We start from the raw sequence: 19,018 nt of genomic DNA, 5'->3' as shown, positions 1-19,018 counted from the left end.
GAGTGAGTCCCTGTGGAAATCTGAAGGCACCTTCCAAAGTTTGGAACCAAATAGTTCCTGCAAAGACAGATGATTTATAGGCATTCATAGTTTAGCCAAAATAGGGGAAATTCAGTTCAGAACACATAATCACATTCCTCTGCTTTTTTCATTTCTCTTTTTTTTTCCTTTCTTTTCTTTCTATTTTATTACTTGGGGGAAGGGAGTGGGGATAATTTTGCATTTTCATTTTAAATACATCAGTATTTTCCTAATACATTACTCCTGGTCAGGGCAGCTGCTTATCCATGAGGTGCTTCAGTACAAAGTGTGACGAGGTACTCTCTGCAGGCGGAGGGTACATAATTAGGTGAATGACAGGCAGATTTACTCACCCCACTGGCTGCTCCTCTTGTATAGACAACAACCTTCACAACCATACACTACAGCCTTCAGTATTTTTTTTTGATGTGTCTCCAAATGAGCATTCTTTTTTTTTTTTTCACTTTTAATCACTTATCTTTGGTTAATGTTCTTATGCTAGTATTTGTTTCTGACACCTTGTAACCTTTTGATATTGTATTATATGTCATTTTCACATGCAGTATTTGGAAACACAGGCTATTTAGGTCATTTGATTTTAGTATTTGTAACAACCTATAAAATATATAATTATAAAAGAAATTATTATGTTCCTTAATCAAAATGTCCCTTCTAATTTTGGAAATTAGAGGAGTTTTTTTTTAATGTTCCAGAAAAGAAGTACATCAGAGGAGGAAAAAAATGACTATTAATTTTAGTTACATTGCCTGAATTTCCTAGTTTTTTTTTCCACATCTGGAATTTGTTTTAAAATTGCATTTGGTACATCCAAAATGAATAATTAAGCAGCTAACTATCACATGCATTATTGATCTACCAGATTTAGATGTTGTTATAATAAGTTTTGTGGGCATTATGAAATTGAAGCAAACTCTTTATTTCCCACTATTTTAAAAACATTCTGCTCAAAATTCACAAGTAGGAAGGGAACAGCACTTATTTTTTTCCTCCTGATTTCTGGGTAAAGTTGTGCAATTAAACTGTGCTGTCTCCCTTCTCGCTTGTCCTCTGCTTTATCCGTTTCTTCTTTGTTTGGAAATAAGGTCAGTAGGTAAAGTTTCTTTTTTTTTTTTTTGAGCAGACTATACTTGGCTCTGAGGACAGCAAAATATACAACCTCGGGTTTTTGATTCCTCTGTAAAATGTTAAGAACGACAGTGTCCTAATTCTTGACTTTCTTACTCTAAATAAATTATACTACTCAATTATTTAAGAATCAGTGCCCACCAAGCCCTGTGGAATTATATCCCTTTGTTCCTTCAATTTGAAATCTATAGCCAACCGAGATCATATAATAATTGTTTTAGTGGTGGCTAGGGTGGTGGTAGTTTTACGAATAATAAGAATAGTACCAATAGCAGTGCTCGATTAGTTAGCTATAATTTATGAGTCGTTGTGGACTTGGGAAACCAAGTTGCTATTTTAATATTTTCGTGGTATATTCTTCATGGGATAAATCCATAACTTGAAAAGTAACCCCGAAGCCTAAAAGTTTCTGATATATGATTTAAAAAGGTGAACCCTTAAACTTGTTCATTTAGTACTGTGATTTCTGTGTAATCATTCCCCTATAGAAACAGGTAGAAAATGAAGCTACAAGTATGACTTTTGTCCTGCAGCTATAGCTTTAGCTCCTTGAGGTTTTGTTCTTTGAAAAGTCTGAGGGTGGGTCTTGGTGTAAAGGCCTGACTTCTATATTCATGGGAGTGAATAAGCAGCACCTACTCGAGTTAAAGCCTACTTCCCCAAGGACCGAAAACTGCTTAATTAATCAAAAGTGTCAACAAAAGCAGTAAAGCATATAAATAGTAGCCACCTAGCTTAATGGTTTTACCTTGAAGCCCCCAGAGGTTTAGCTTTGGCCTGCCTTCCTGGGTAGCACCCGGGCCTTTCCTTTGAGCATGGACACACTGATTAGAGATCAGCACTGCCTTTCTGGTCCAAATCCCACATGGATTTTCTCACCTTTGTTTGAAAGTTATCCTATTTATCACGTTTCCATTTTGGCTTGCGTATTGGTGAGTAGGAATGTAAGATCCTTGTGGGACAATCTGAGTACAGAATCCTTCGAGTTTTTTAAGGACTATGCGATTGTATTAGACGTTTATGCTAAAAAGTACAGTGGCACAAACAGGTTAGGGATCATCACAGATGGCTCTGGGGCAACCTGCTAGGGACAGCCCCTGAGTCATTAGTCTGTACCCTTCAGGCAGCAGAGTGTGTGTGCCTCAGAGAGACTGAAGACTCAGTAAAGCAGCGTGGAGAATATCAGAAAGAACTTGAACAGAAACGTGTGTGGTTCTTGTACTGTTCTGTAACTCCTAACTTGCGGTACTCTCTTTGAGAAATTCTCAGACAAGTTTTTACCCTTAATGTATGATCTATTTGCTTGCCTGGGAAATGGTTGGATTTTTTGTTTGTTTGTTTGTTTAAATCTAGATTCAGTTTTGTAATGATGAGCATGGATTCGTTGTTCATGGTCAGTATACAGGGCCATGTGTCTCCTTTTTATTATAAAGAAGCCAAAATGTACCACAGGGTGAGATTCCACAGTGGAAGGCATCAGGGAGGAGCTTACATCTCGAGAAGCTGTGGTAGCTTTTAGTAATAGTTCATTCATGGTTTTACCAAGGCAGGTGTGGAAATTCCCCATCAGGTAACAAGAGGGGGAAGGATCAAGAAACTTGTCAAGGATGGTTTTGCCATCCTTTCTGATTCCTTTTTATTGGGGCTGTTGAGGGGGAGAGGGGATTGAAGTCTGGGACTGTCCATGCTCACAGATCAAGGCCTTTCTCTTCTCATTAATATCCTGCTCCAGGGCCCAGGAATGAAGCACACAAAACAAGACAGCCGTACTCCTGCGGGGTTACTACCACTTCTAGACTTGGAAAATTTGGAATTTCTGCCATAGCTGCTTCATCAAATATACAGTGTACAGTGTTGTTTACATCCACCTTTAAAAGTGAACAAAGCTCCTTAGTACTGCCGGTTTTTAAAAATTCCTTCTACCATGTGTGTATGTTTGAATCTATCTTTTTAGGAAATTTGTGCTTGTGGTATTAGGAAAATAGGCCCAGTGTTCATAATACTGTTTTTGTATGCCCTGGTGTAAAATATAGGATACACACCAACTAACAATAGACATAAAAATGAAATCTTGCATAGAGCGGTGCCCTGCCTTCCCAGTCAGCAGGAACAATGCTTTTGGGGTTGAAGACAAGCTTTCTCACTGGGGAGGTGCGTGTGTGGGGGTAAGGAGGGGTGGCAACAGCTCAAGAAGTGGGAGGGGAAAGCACAGCAAATTTTAGTATAATGCATAATGTTGAAAGAAATTTTATCCCATCATAAAGATTAGCAGGCTGTGTAATTCAATTTAAAATTGGTCGGCGTGTCCTGACTATTATAAAGCCTTTCTCTCTCTTTTTTCTTTTTTATCATCATTCCATTATTTTATATTGTACACCAATATAGAATGGAGCACACAGCCAAACCATACAAAGTCTCTTCCCATATTTCCACCCCTTGGAGAAATTGTTGGGAAATGTAAGAGATTATCTTAAAATGAGTTAAGAAAATGCTTGCTCAATTGAATGCCTCGTTGTTTTCTCCCCACCCACCCACCCCCCTTTTTTAAGACGTAAAATGAATTTCTTCTGAGCAAGCAGCCACTGAGAGTGAAATTCTTTTAAAAGCATTTGCTGGACACAGGGCTTGGTTCTCAAAATTCCAGCGTTAGCACTTATCTACAGTATCATGGGCATTACTGTGCCATTGAAAACCAAAACGCGGTAGCTTATGTTAATGCAAGACTGACAGACCCACATCTGATGGCAATTACCCATACTGGGGGGTTAATAAATGTTCTTAGAATTACTGTCTTTATTTTCTTTATTACAAGAAAAATGGGCAGCTTCCTAAGCCGTGCCTCCTGCTTCTTGCTACCAGCCTTGGTGACTTGCTAATTAACTGTTTTGGTTCCAGTGCTTCTTGGGCTCTGCTCAGTTTAATATTCATATTAGGGAAATGCTAAACCCTTTGGCCAAACTAATAGGAAAAAAATTAAATGAAATTCAGCATTTATCCAAGTGCCCTTTTTAAACATTCAAGACTTGAAGAGCTCCTGAAATAATAATAATGAGCCTTGGATGCACCAGAAGAGTGTTTGGAAAATGAACACACACTATTTTGTTTTTCTTCTAGTAGGAAAATATCTTAATTTTTATTCGTGTTCTGAGAGGGTTTCAATGCACGTATGGCAGAGAGAGGTGGTCACATTTGCCAACTCTGATCAATTTTGAAAGTGGCTCTCTGATGCACTTTGTAAAGAAGAAACCTCATGCACATCCAGACTCGGTGGGAAACATGTTATGATTGATAAGCAACGTTGCCAGGCTGTGGAAGGGGGTGTGGTTATTCATATGCCCTGTGTTTACTATTCCCGGTTTGATGTCATTCATCTGTGGTCCTATTCATGCTCTCTGACTGTGTTGGACAGAAAATTGTCATAGTGAAATCGTATGCCTGCTTTAACTCTTTCGGGTCACATCCAGACTTTCCAGTTTCTTTATTAGAAGGTTCTTGAAATAACTGTGACCTTGGCTTGGTGGGATTTTTTTCAAGTTTTCTTCACCTTGTAGGCTGTCCTGAATCTGTTACAGGAGGTCTCCAAACGTCTGTGAAGCAAGATGGGGCTTATGTATCAATAAAACTGTCAGGAAGACAAGAAAATACGTCTTTTCATATCCTATAGGAGGAGGCAAATTGAACTTCGGTGTGTGATCCTAAATCCATAAAGATTTAAGGTCATATAGCCACTCAGATGGAAGTTAACTTTTGAAGCTTTTTGAATTCCTGTTTAGACAGGAATTAATAGATCAGAAGAAACGAGGCAATTCAGTTTATCCTATTATATTCCTCAAATCTTGGGTAGCTCAGTTTTCTCTAGCTCTCAGTTTCTATTTCCTGAACTTCATGCTTCTCTCAATCTTAGATTCCCGGAACCTAGTTCAGTTCTATTGAATTGGATTCTCTATTGATGAGTCTTACCAATTGCAGCTTTGATGACCTGGGTGCAGCCAGTTCACTGCCACCTTCTTGCTTTTCATCCTGTGGTCCTCTGAGTTTCGCAGTACAATCTGCAAACTCTGACTATCCTCAATCAGGCCCCTCTCTTCTACTCTCTGTTCATCCTGACCTCTGTGGACTTCACTTACTTTGTCTGTAAAAGGGGATGATAATTTTTACCTTATAGGGTTGTAGACATTCAGTTAGTTTATGTATACAGTTCTTTACCGTATACAGTGCCTGTCAGAAGGTGTCATATACGTTGGTTCCAAACCTCATAATCACTATCCTCATTTTGTTCACAAGGACTCTGAGTATTCTTGGGGTGGCAAAATCAACTCAGGATCTCTTACCACAATTTTATAATGAAGAATAGAAGATAGACAAAGAGATTGGTTTGTTTGAAACATGAATTGAGCTTGTGGAAGTGTAAACTAGTGAGTTGAATCAGTTAGGAGCCCTTTGGCTGCAACAAATGAAATGGCTCAAGCAACAAAGGATTTATTCTCATATATATATGAAGATGTAAATATATATATGTATGTGTATATATATATATGTATGCATATTTATGTATACATAAAAATCTGGTAGTAAAACATTTTTCAGAATCAGGAATAATGTTAGGAACTGGGGTTCTTTCATTATTCCTTCCCCCTATTCATGTGTATTAATCTTGTCCCAAAGGTTGGAGAGTGTCTACCCCAAAGTTCCAGGTAGAGCGTGATGCTGTGACAATGTTTGGTGGAAAAAGAGGGCCCTTCCCTCCAGCACGTCTCTTTGTGTAGGTAATGACCGTTTCCTGGAAGCCCTTCAGCTTGCCTCCTGGTCCAGTACTGGATGCCACGCATTCCTTAAACCAACGGCTGGAAAGGAGTTGACTTAGACTAATTGAGATCCACCAGCTTGGATTGAAGAACAATCCACCTTTCTTGAGCACCTAGCTTCCCTGGGGAAGATGACCAAAGAACAAAACCGAGGTTCTGCTGTGGAGGGGGACTGGGGGTAGGATTGGAGTAACTCCTTACCAGCATCTGTCTGCTTTATGAATCCTGTAATAAAATGTCTTTGGAGGACACCTTGAAGACAGCACCCTGCCCTCTTCCTAAAATGAAGCCCATTTTGTGTGACTTTCTGTAATTCAGGGAGCAACCCTATGGCATGGCTGGCCAGTGACTAGGACAGCCATGGACAACAATTTAAAATACCATGCTTGTCACCTATTTTCGTCTTGGAAGTTTTTGCTCTTTTCCTTTTCCTTTTCTTTCTCTTTTTTTTCCCTCTTTTCTATTTTTTGTTTCTGCTCTTGCTCATGCCATGGAGCAGCCGCCAGACTTCTTCCTTTAGACAGGAGGAGAGGTTTTGAGCCCTTGTGTCTTTTCCAGCAGAAACGATGCCAAGGGGGAGATTAAAGATTCTGTTATGTGGTCAGATTCCAAAGGTCTGAGAGGCTGAGCCCATCGCTGTCCATTGTGTCTGATGGGTGTCCGTTGGGAGCAGCTTGGCCTTCTGTGCTTACCCATCTGCAGTTGGCACATTGAGATTCCTGAGGCTGACATCCAAATTAATTAGCTGGTTGTCACCATCAATTGGTCATCAGGAGATGTCAAGACACTTGGTGGAAAGCTGAACCCACCAAAACAGAGAATCGAGAATCTCAGTGACATGCACAGAGGTAAAGCCTTGGCCATCAATCAATCAATCAATCAATCAATCAATCCCCAAATCAGCCCAGTTCTATTATAGGTGGGTAGGTGGGTAGATTCCTTCTACTTCCAGACTTGAATAAAAGTAGGGCAAAAAGGCTCTTGTCCCCCTCCTTGTTAGGGTAATATTGGCCTCTGAGATCTTATTTAATTGTTAGAAGATTCAAAGAAAAGGTAGAAGTACAGAAAGAGAATTGTTTTATTTTTCCTTAAGTTCATGGCTCATTTAGACCCAGAGAATCTGAATTCCCCAAATGGAGACTGGAATCTGATTAAAAAACAAAACAACAACACAACCCAGAAAACTCCCTATATAATTCAGAAGACCAATAAGTTTGGGAGCAATTAGCCTAGAGTGACTATCTCAGACCTTATAATAATTATAGAGTTTGTACAATTCAACTTCTAGGGCAGTGGTATTTCTTAACTGTATTCCAAGGGCCCTGAGGGGCTAGGAATAGGTAATGCAGGGCAGAAATCTATACTTTTTAAATTTTTTTAAATCTAATTTGAACTTCTTTATGAACTTTTCTTTGAATGTGGTGTTCCCTGTAAACCGCCCTCCCCCTTTACCCCACCTAACAAACAAAATTGATCTGCCTCTGGACCGAGACATAGGATCTTCCTGTATGTCATCACCCATGCCATCTTTAGCATGCTGGGAGAAGAATCCCATCAAGACCTGAATGTCTGAGCTTTTGTGAACAGAATATGGAAAGTCAGCTGTAGCTGAGTAAAATGGCCACGTGTGTGTGTGTGTGTGGGGGGGGGGCTTTGGAACCAAATGGCAGAGCCCTAGTCATGAGGACATCCTCTCCCCTAGGGCACTTGGGGGCCAGATGCCAGTCAGCACAGTCCCCACGTGACATTCTGTTACTGCCTGTGTGATATTCCCTCAGTTAATCCAGTGTTCTGACAAACCTGAAGGGGAGAACCCCCCAAATTAGGGAAAACTTTGTTTATAGTTAGCTTTGTTGAACTGCTCCATGCCACCCCCTAGGCAACAACAACATTAAGGACTCAGGGCTTGCACATGGTCTGCCCCATCTTGTACAATTTACTTCCTCTTGGTTGCTTCCTTATTATGCTTTTCTTACTAGGGCAGAAAATTGAATAAACACATTTAGAAAGATTTTTGAACACAAGAATAGATTAAAATTTAAAAAAAATAAAATTGACTATAGCAGATTGCTATAGATGATTTTTTAAATGAAAAAAAAATTGAGATTTTTCAAAGAACCATATGCTTGACACCTGTCATGAATCTCTCCAGTGTGTGCATGTGTATGCTTCTTGCCTCACTGTGTTATGTTACACATAATGAGGAAAGTCTATTTCTGACACATCTATTGATTATTGATAAAGGAGTGGGCAGGCAGAAAATGTTGACTGATATCCCTCAAAGACACCTCCTTGGTTGCCATATTTATCCTGTGTTACTGTCTTTCACAGAATCTACTAATCCCCATTCTCCCTAGCACCTACCATAATCTGAGTTATGTTAATAGGTATTTACTTCTTTATTGACTGTGGGTGCCAGCTCAGTATAAGTCCCATAAAGGTGGGTACCATTTGCCATTTTGTGCATCATTAGTCTCAGCCCCCACCAAACATTCTGCCTGTCAAAATGCTAGGAACCTAAGGAATTTATGAAAGGAAAGTGGTTTTTATTTTTATTTTTTTTTTAGAAAAATCTTTTGTTGTAGAAAGACATGATCATTCCATGGGCATTCTAGAACCCTGTTTCATTATCAAATCTCATCCTGACTTTTGAGAGGGTCAGAAATCTAATGGGATTTAATGGGATCTTGGAGGATCTCTGATCCATAAACCTGCTGCATTAGAAAATTTAGGTTGAGACCTGACTTTGCAATATCCTTGAAATGATACAAATGGAAATCAAAGTCAGGGAAAGGAGAGTGAAATCACAAAGTGGGTGAATCTGAGAATATGGAGTTGAAAGTGAAATGTCACATGACAGATTGAAAAAGTAAGGACAATTTAACCCAAAGAATTGAAATCTGGCCAGACCTTCCCAGTAAGGGATCAACTTTACAATCTTTGGATGGGTTTGAATAGAAGTGTTTGGAATTCTTGTTTCTAGAGAATTATATGAAACTCTGCAATAATAACCTTCTCTTCTTACTAGTGTATCTAATCTACAGTTTCCGGAAAAAAAAAAAACACTCCAAAGGAATTCAATTTAAAAAAATAAATAAAAGTAGCCTTTTTACAAAGAAACTTGGCCTCCATTTCTAGCATTTAATAGTCAATGATCTTGGCTTCAGCTCCTACTCTGAAGAGAATAATCCTAGTGAAAAATGGAAGCTGGTTATTTCAGAGACACATAGAAATGAAATACTGTGGTTCAGAAGATATCAGTCTGGAAAATCTTTTGCTCCAAACCTCGAGGAACTATCAAAGTATTTGAAAGGAAGAAGGGATGCCATACTGTCTTAAGCAAATGCAGCCCCTTAGCTATACATCGAAAAATAAGTAAGGGGCTGGGGATGTAGCTCAAGTAGTAGCGCGCTCACCTAGCATGCATGAGGCACTGGGTTCGATTCTCAACACCACATAAAAATAAAATAAAGATATTGTGTCCATCTAGAACTAAAAAATAAATATTAAAAAAAAGAAAAATAAGTAAGTAAATTTAGGATATTGGCCTGATGGAAGATTTTTTCTATTAAAGAGTGCCTTAGTAATAGTATCAGAAACAGAAGAAATATTTGGAAGAACAGTGGCTGAATCCAGAGAGGACATTTCTCTCACCTTAACTTACTCTTTTATTTAAGCTCACAGTTAAGATAACTAGTAGATGCCTTCCACAAGTCAAATAAAAGAAAATCTCTTAAACCAGACGAGTAAAGGTTTAAAAAGAATAGAAGAGAGTTTCTCAAGAATGGAACCTCAGCAATCTTTAGTGTCTGTGAGATATAAAGAAATGAATGACTAAATGTCCTGGGTGTTAACTGGAAGACTCTTTCAGGTAGTGGTAGAAGGGTTTTAGAAATCAGAGTTCATGGGTATGGGTTCAGAAGAGCCTCTCAGTTTCTCTGAACTAAAATTTTCTGATCTGTAAAGCAAAGCACATAAATTATCTCTGACTCAGAACCTGACCATGTCATCCTGTGATATGGTGGAACAGAGAGGATTGGTTTGTGATCTCAGGCATTCTGTGTTGTACCCAAGCCACTGGGTGACCTTAGAGGAGTTATGTGTCCTTGCTTGGTCTCAGCTTCCCATTCTATAGAAGGAATGACTGTGAACTCTGAGGACTCTGCTAGGTAGGAATTTCAGTAAGCCTGGAATTAGAGGATAAGCGGTCAGGAGCACCCTACTGCCCCTTGATTTTTCTGTTGGAAGCAAAAGGAAAGAGCTGGCCCTGCACATAAATTAGCATGGATTCTTTGATCTGACCCAGTGACTTGGGGGCCTGAGAAGATGCACACATATGTCCTGTCTGGGCCTGGGCAGTAGGCTCATTTATGAAGAGGGGCCTCTACAAAGCCAGCTGTCAAAACAGCAATGATTTGCCTGGGAGGCCTAGGGATGAAAACTAACAGATGAAGGGATACAACCAGGAAGAAATACAAGCACCTTTTTTGCATAATGAATGACCATTCCATTAACTGCATCTATTGATTCCAAATCCTAGTAACAAAGACTGGAAAAAAATCTTTAAGTGAGTAATGTTAAATATGCAGCAATAATTTCCTTCTCTTTTGAAATGGTGGTGCATTATTATTTGTGTGATAATGCATTCATTTATTTGTTCACTTATTCAACAACCTTGAATCCTTATTATGAGAAGGCTAATCTCTTTGGCCCCTATGCCTTTCCCAGAAAAATAGTCCTCCCCATGACAGGTTTTTAAAATCAGATTTAGTTTCTTAATAGCAAATGAATGGTATAATTCAGGATATATGTAATTGATGACATCTTGGAATTTGATCTATAACACTTTCAGGCCATGTTGAACCCAGAATTTGGGTACAAGTTACTCATATCCACATGATTCTCATCTGGGATAGAATTATTTCTTTATTCATTCATTTGCTAAATAATTATTGAAGCCTGCTGGTAATACAAAAGTGAATGTAGTCTGAACCCTCCCAAGATCCATAGTTAAGTGGGAGAGAAAGAGCTATGTAGACAAATTCTCACTGTATGAACTGTAAGCACTTGGCGAACCTCAGTGTTCAGGGTGTGGGTGAAGGAGCAACTGGCTGGGGCTGGGTCTCAAAGAATTCTGCACATCACACCAGCAAGGTTAGCCATTTTATGTATAAATTATTTATTTTTCCTGTAGGCAATGCTGGAGAACCTGGGAGGATTTTAAAGTTAAAGTGGGTGAGAATTTGAAGTGTGTGGAGAGAGTAAATATGATCAGATTTGTAATTTTTAAATATTTTTTTAGTTGTAATTGAACACAATATCTCTGTTTTATTTATTTATGTGGTGCTGAGAATTGAACCCAGGGCCTCTCACGTGCAAGGTGAGTGCTCTACCGCTGAGCCACAACCCCAGCCCCCAGATTTGTATTTTGATAGATGGTTTCAGTTTTAATGTAGGAAGCAGTAGGCAGAGACTGCCTTCTAGAAAGGTGGGTTAGCTCACCAGACTGTCATAACAAAATACCAGACTGAGTGGCTTAAACAACAGACATTTCTTTTCTCAAGTTGTAGAGGATAGAAGTCCAAGATCAAGGCAGGTTGGTTTTTCCTGAGGCTTCTCGCCTGGGCTTTACATATGGGCTGCCTTCTTGCTGTGTCCTCACGTGGCCTTTCCTCTGTGCATGTGATTCCCTGGTGTCTGTAGGTCCATATTTCTTCTTATAAGGCACTGGAATAGGGCCCACTCTCATGGCCTCATTTTAGCTTAATCACCTCTTTAAAGGTCCTATCTCTAACTTTAGGCACATTATGAAGTACTGAGGGCAGGCCTCTTAATAGGAATTTTTTTCTTTTCTTTTCTTTTCTTTTTTTTTTTTTTTTTTTTTTTTGCAGAGGGACACAGTCATCACAGAAGTGGACAAAAAGATTGGGGGAAACCCATGCCTTGGCAGTGGATATAGATATGTACAATGAGGGACAGAAGTTGACATGTTTTGTAATAAACAATTTAAGGCAAAGATAGAATGCATACACCTGACCCAAATGCCCAGGAATAGGGAGCTTACAGTACCATGGTACGGTACCATGGCAACCTCTGCTTTTTTTTTTTCCTTCATTTTACTGTTTACTGGGAACAGCAGAAACTGTTCTTCATCTATGTTCTGATTACCTGGATTCCTTAAAATATTTCATTGAATTATTTAAAGGAGAGCTTTAAAGAATACCATTTGCCTTATGCATCCTACTAAAAGAAAACATGAATTTAGGAAGACATAGTAGACATTCTTCTCCTGAGCTGTAGGTAACTTTAAGATGCTGGAGGCTAGGTGTCTAGAAACTGGAAAGCTGTAGGCAAGGAAGGGAAAATGTGGACAGTGACATAGATCTCCTGCTCCACTTCCTGGAGCCCTGGGCCCCAAAGATTAAGATTTCCTTTCAAAAGTTCTTTCTGCCTAAAGAATTATATTATGTACTCTGTACTCTTCATCCCAGAAGGGAGGATGTGGCCTGAAGTCACAAGCTATGACCAAGGAGAGTGTTGGAACTGGTGTTCCCATGGCACCAAATCTTAACTGAAGGAACTACACCATCTCACGCCTCCTAAGAAGTTTTCTTGGTGGCTCTGATTTAAGTGGAGTTCTTATTAATGGAAGTTGTTCCCAGTTCATGGGTGAGGAAAAGCAAAAAAATGAAAACAGAAATAAATGTGGTCTCCATTCTCCCTGTCTCATCATTGTCACTATTGATCAAAATAACCTTCCCTGTAAGATTTCTTTATAAACTTCATCCTTGAAATGCTTCATTAAAATTTTGAGGTATAAAATAAGAAAAGTCAATTTCACTGGATCCTAAATTTTACTCTATACAGCTTCCTGTCCAGAGTGCAAATTATTAAAATTGACAGAGGACGTGTGTGCAAGGTAATATCTCCCTTCGTAGGCACTTTTCTAAATTTCAAGATAGTCTGTAAGAGTGGATTAGATTATACAGTGAGTGGGGACTCTGAAAAGAAAATAGAATTGTGTATTGATGCCTTCAGAAATATTATTTGATGGCAATAAAGTATTCCCTGAAATTCCCTTCAGAGGGGAGAAAATGGAGTTTGTTTGCAGTAATTGCATTTTCTAGCATTTGCTCTCACACTTTCCAATATAAGCCAATTGGAACCTGTGATTTGGTTTTGCTTATTGGCAAAAGTACCATGTAAATTGATCTGTGATGCATTTAAAGAAGATGCTTTGAAAGTTTGGAAATTGAGATGGCTTTTTCTTATTAGATTTCAAGAGTATTAGGGTTCATTTCTATATTTTAGTCTAATGTAATATTAGCCAAATATGTTCTTTTTCAATTTAGTTTTAATCAAGTTCTAGAAGACCATTTTCATCTGGCCCCAGTGGTGCTGTTAAGGCAGAGATTTTATTTCCACTGTCAACCCCACAGTCTGCTTTCTGCAGCCCAGCCCCTCAGAATCACTGCATGCTGAAATCCTGCATTCATCTGCCCAAACGTTATTTCAGCACGCAAAAATAATAGTAATTATTACAAAAAAAGATTTTTTTAAAAAAATTCCTATTTGCAAGGTTAAGGAGGGGGAAATCAAAAAAGCCTCTAAAATTGTTATTTCTTTTAAAAGATGTGGCCTTTATACCTTGTGTTATTTTTATTTAATTTGATCTTCACCATACTTAATGGTGCAAAATGCAAACCCATAGGATTTGCATTTGTTCCTCTAATTATTCAGTGGAATAATTGCCACTTATTTTATAATTATTGCTGGAAGGAATACCTCTCAAGTTGCTTTTTAAAGGCTTTGTGGGGGATTAACCCAATGCATTATTTTTTTTTCAGCTCACCATAGACTTTGTCAGTCAATACTTCTAATTTATTAAAGATATTTACTGAATACTTTCTTAAGGTGATAGGCAAAAAATAGGAGATGGTCCTTTTTATCCTGAATGAAGTTGCAATGAGAAACAAGAACAAAATAAAAATAATCATCATCGTCCTTTGTGTGTCAGATATTGTATTAAGTCCTTTCCTGTCTGACTTAATTTTCATATCTACTTTGTAAGACAGATTGTCTAGTTAGTCTACTTTTTTTTATTCCTGTTGGATAATATGAAGGTTAAATAGTATATTTTGAATTTGAGTCTCAGAGGAAATAAACAACAGGACTAGAAACTAGATCCTAACAAAAATCCTATGCCCTTTCCTTTATGTATTCAAACATTTCTGTAAGTTTGAGTGCTGTAAACATGTACCCAGATGATCAAGATGAGACCCGACAATGTCTACCAGTTTTTCTTGGGGCTATCTGGTGAAACCCTCGTTTGGATTCAGTTTTCTGAAGTTGGAGGAAGTAGATTGAATAGTCTTTAAGAGATAGCCTGTTCAGATCAAATTTGTTGTACATGGTATAAGTCTTTTCACAACAAGCCAAGGTTCTCATTTAAAAGGAAAAGGTTAGGTAAAATAAACAGTGGAATAGTCTACCTTATGATTCAGGCTGTGTAGACAGATGGCTGTGATGAGTCTAATTGAAGTTGACCTTCAGTGGACAGTTACCACCACAGCTGCCCATTTAGAACACGCCCTGTTGGTCTAGGTGGCAATAGAGACACTCTATTGGGAAACAAGGAGGATATTTTCATCCCTTTTTTACTAAGTTGTGGTTGTCTTTATATACATATAATGTGACTATGAAGGAATGTGTGTGCATGCATGTAAGTCATAATAAGTTACTTTGGAATAAGGTTACGGCCGAGACAGGAATGCATACAAACAAGGAGCTGCTAGGTGACATTCAAATCTCTGAGCTGTTTTCATGGTCCCTAACAATGTAGTTCCTACCAGCTGCTCCCTCATGGTTTGCACTTCTTAGCTGTGTTATCTGACATCAGTGCAGAATACTGGTGACCACTTAGGTCCAGAGGGAGACTGCCTTCCTGGGGAGAAGAGGAGTGGACTCTTATCTCCTTTGTGTGGATTAAGACTTATAACATTTCTGGTGTCTTGGGATTATTTTTATGGAGGAGGCTGAAGAAGAGGAGGGAGCCTTTCAGCTATAATTTCTTATGCTCAACTTAATTCCTCCAGTGGACGGTCAGGCTTCCGCTGAGCATTCCTTACATTCTCCTGGGTTTCTGGCTCAGCCTTGACATTATTGTAATATAGTTTTCTGTGTTTAATATTTCTTAGACTTGGTTTTCCATTGCAAGCATGGAAGAAACCCTAATGCATGAGTTTCAGAGGAGAAGGTAGCAGTCTGAACCTGCCATGTGGCTCCATCAGCAAGTGTGAGTATTAACGTGAGAGCTGTCAGGACTTGTGAAAATTAATGGAGCCTGACGGGGGACAGACTGAGGTCAGAGACGGAGCTTACCCCAACTGAATGTTTCTGGTGGTTTTGCAGCTGAGGCAAGTGAGTGCAAATCTGGAGCCAGGAGGGATTCCTGGAGGTCTGTTCATTCATTTAACAAGTAGGCAGCGGGCACCAAGTGCCAGGCATTTTCCTAGGTGCTAGAGGTACAGCAGTGAAAAGTGGCCTCTGCCTCCTCTTATCTGACAGAGCCCCTCCCTTTTTCCAGGTGGGCTTGGCTCTGATATCAGTCCCCATTCATCACCAACCAGGGAATTGAGATGAAACGTCTCCTTAGCCCGACCCTGAGCCTCCTAGTTCTTCTGTCTTCAGAGCCACTGGTGTTACTTTCCCCTTCCATCATCCTGCAGAATTTTCTGCTTGGCCAGTTCTCAGGCCCAGGTTATTCTTGCTCAGTCCTCAGTAGAATAGAGAGACTTTAGGAGTTTGAACATTTTTCCTGCTCCTGCTGGAGTCGTGATATTAAAAATATAATTATAATTTTAAACAGGAAAAATTTCCTCCTTCTATCTACCTTTGGGGTATCACAAGGTCCCTTTATACCACTGGTCTCAGAGACCAGTATTTTAAAACAGCCCCCTGGCACTGCCCCGCACAAGCTGCAGGTGGAGAAATCTGATCAAATTGTAATGTATCTCTTTTGTTTAGAAACAGTCCCATGATAGTAGAACTATATGTCTGTTTTATTCTTTGTTAGCTCAGAAAGTGAGGTAATTCTCCAGCACATTGACAAGGGAAGGTCAGCCCTATGCTTGTATTTGCAGGTCTGATTTTCCCACACCTTTGAGCCATATCAAGTTCTTCTGTCCTGTCCTCTCTCTATTGTTTTTTCTTCCTGCTACAGAGTGACTTTTATTTACTGTGAGTGCTGTGTTACAGATCGTTTTAATTTCCTCGTACATTTTCAAAATCCATAATTTAGGAGCATAAAAGGGGACGGACACAGGGCTTGAGATCTTAAAGTTTGTCACCTTTATAGAACTAGGTTTTCTTTTACTGAGGAAACCTGGAAGACCATGTTGGCTTTGGGATGCCTTCTTTCAGAATTATTGCTGAAGGTTAGGTTTCTCTTGTTTTTAGCAGAAGTGAAGAGGAGATAGCAATTGATTAGCCTTGTTTACCAGTCCCTGATTAAAAAAAAAAAAAAATGAGGTGTGGGGAAGGTGATATTTGGCCTTAGCCACAACCTGATGAGCCACTGCTATATTTCCTGTGCTTCCCATTCATGAGGTGGTGCAGAGCTTGAAGCAAGAGCCATTTTCTAGCAAGTAGCAGGCAGATTCCTGGGAAAAGTGAAGATACTGAAATTGACCTTGGATGTGGTTTGACCTGTACTTGAATTTTCTAGGGAAATACATTACATAATGATTTATAGCAGAAAAATAGGTTGCAGGTTTATGATACTTAATTTTGAGGGGCATTAATTTTTATTGGAGGAGAGGGTCAAGCTAGCAAGGGAATCTTGTTTGGCTAGAGCAGTGATTGTATATGTTTATTTAAAATGATGCATGCCTTGCCCCAGGTCTCACTGTTTTCTATTATCTTCCACCTGGTCCAATTCAATTTTTTTTCTCTTATATCCCTGGTCCCTATAGGTGTTTGTGTTTATTACCTTAAACTTCCATTCTTTATCCTAGTTTTGTTCTTGTTTTTATAATATAGACAAGTGTTTAGAATTCTGGTACCTTACATAAAGTTCACTTTCCTGTCCTGGGGAAAGCACCCAATTTTTTTTGTGACCCTCCTGTCCTTGGATGGGCTCCCAGATCCTCCTGGGAGGTGGTGGGTAAGAAATGACACCGAGATAGCTGCTGTAGCATTTGGGGAATGCCTTAGTTGTGCCAGAATGTCGTCAAAGCGTGAGTCTGACACTGCCCCTCCTGTCCTATGGAGAAGTCCATGACATAGCCAGAGAGACATCTAGAATGTGCGGCTCTGTTTCTTGGAACAAACGAAAAAGGCATCACTGCCTAGAACTAGAGAAGAGGTCGCCAAAAATAAGGGAATAGCATAAAAAAGACTCATGTTAAAGGTAGGCTCTGAGCCAGACTTTATTGTGCTGTTACAGATTTGGGTTCAACTGAAATAATATTGGCCTGGGAGACAAAAGAGCTAGATTGTTATCCCACTTCTGCCACCAGCTCAGTGACTTTATATAGCAAGTAGCAGCACCTTTCTGGCACTTGGTTTCTTTTCCAAGAAAACGGAGCTGGATGAATCAGTGTTTGGGTTTTTTGTTTGTTTTGGTTTTATTTAATTTTTTGTCAAGCCAAGGAGTCTATCTTCAGGAAACCTGTCCACACATTGTAAAATCAGGGAACACAGAGCGGCTCTGGTGAACATGGAGTCAACTCCCTCCCCTCAGCCCTCGGGGTCTTTCTCATTTTGCCTTGCTGCAGCCCTGGGGAAGCTTCATGGAGCGCAGCTTCCCAACCATCAGTAGTCTCGGAGGACCCGCCTGGTTCATCTGCTGTGATTCATGGGAGCCACTGGAATGACACATTCAGCGTCCAGAGTGTTATAAGGCAGGGAGGCTGACCTTGACACAAGTCCCTGTATGTTTGCTTTGAAGTTGTTAAAGATTTACGAGACACATGCAGAGCTGAAGATCTTAAACTTTTCTTGGTATTCTATTTCTTGTGACATGCTCTTAGAAAAGCACCCCCATCTGACTGCATGAAGAAATCAGAGACATTCCAGATGAGGAATAGCTCTTGAGAGAAAGGGCACCTGGAGGCCATCGATCTCGGATTATACTGTTCATTTGTGAATGAGAGGCCAGTCCTGGCATATCTTCCCTCTTCTGTAAATATTGAAAGAGATGGGTAGCCAGGCAGAGAAGAAGGAAAAAGATGGCGTGTCTACGGCACTCGCTCTGCCAGGTTAGGATATTCTCGACACTTGTACAGGCTAGAGGGCTCTCTGCCCACTCCTCTTTCCCAGTAACTCCTGATGCCTTATTAGCCTTAATAATACTGTTACTGCTTGAAGGACACACTGGACCATGCCAGACTCTACCATTAGAAAATTCACTTTTATTTTCCATATTCAGATGCTTTACTTGGAGAGAAATGCCATTGTGCCTGGCACCAGGGAGTGATCCCATTTATGGATAAACTGACGATTTCTGGGGTAGCCATAGGGAGGGCTCATCATCCCCATCATCAGAACAGTAACCACGGAGCTCGTGTCCACTGACTGAATGCAAAGTGTGGAAACCATGAGGTTCTTCATGTGGAGCATCTTGTTTAATCCTCGCCAGTCCTTAGAGGTAGCCTTATTACTTTCTGTGTACATAATGGTGGGATTTGTTGCTGTGTATTCTTATATGCACACAATTTAACAACGTAATTTGGCCAGTAACATTCCCCGGATTTTCCCTTTCCTCTACCCAACTGATTTCCCTTTTATCTTCATGAGACACGCCTCCCACATTTCTTTCCCTTTTTCCTCTCTAGCTTCCACATGCGAGAGAAGCATAGGACCCTTGTACCACTATGCTGTGATGACTTTAATTCTTTAGGATAAATACCAATGAGTGGTATAGCTGGTCAAGTGGTGGTTCGATGCCTAGTCTTTGGAGGAAACTCCATACTGATTTCCATGGTGGTTGTACTAATTTACAATCCCACTTGCAGTGTAAAAGTATTCCTTTTTCTCCACCCCAA

At 39.7% G+C, this 19,018-nt stretch overlaps 1 protein-coding gene across 7 annotated transcripts in view; it reads left to right on the top strand.

The window, feature by feature from the left end:
- Positions 1–19,018, top strand: part of MPPED2 (metallophosphoesterase domain containing 2) — a 179,303-nt gene that overhangs the window by 61,949 nt on the left and 98,336 nt on the right. Inside the window, exon 2 of one of the 7 annotated variants that reach the window (XM_081278866.1) lies at positions 15,170–15,267. The exons of the other annotated variants lie outside the window; for them this stretch is intronic. The gene's annotated coding sequence lies outside the window, so the exon portion shown is untranslated. The remainder of the gene's footprint in view (positions 1–15,169; positions 15,268–19,018) is intronic. 7 annotated transcript variants of the gene reach the window in all.

The sequence above is a fragment of the Spermophilus citellus genome, assembly GCF_964194105.1.
Source record: "Spermophilus citellus genome assembly, chromosome: 2".
NCBI lineage: Eukaryota > Metazoa > Chordata > Mammalia > Rodentia > Sciuridae > Spermophilus > Spermophilus citellus.
The sequence above is the reverse complement of the archived record's forward strand: the minus strand, read 5'-3'. Positions and strand labels throughout refer to the sequence as shown.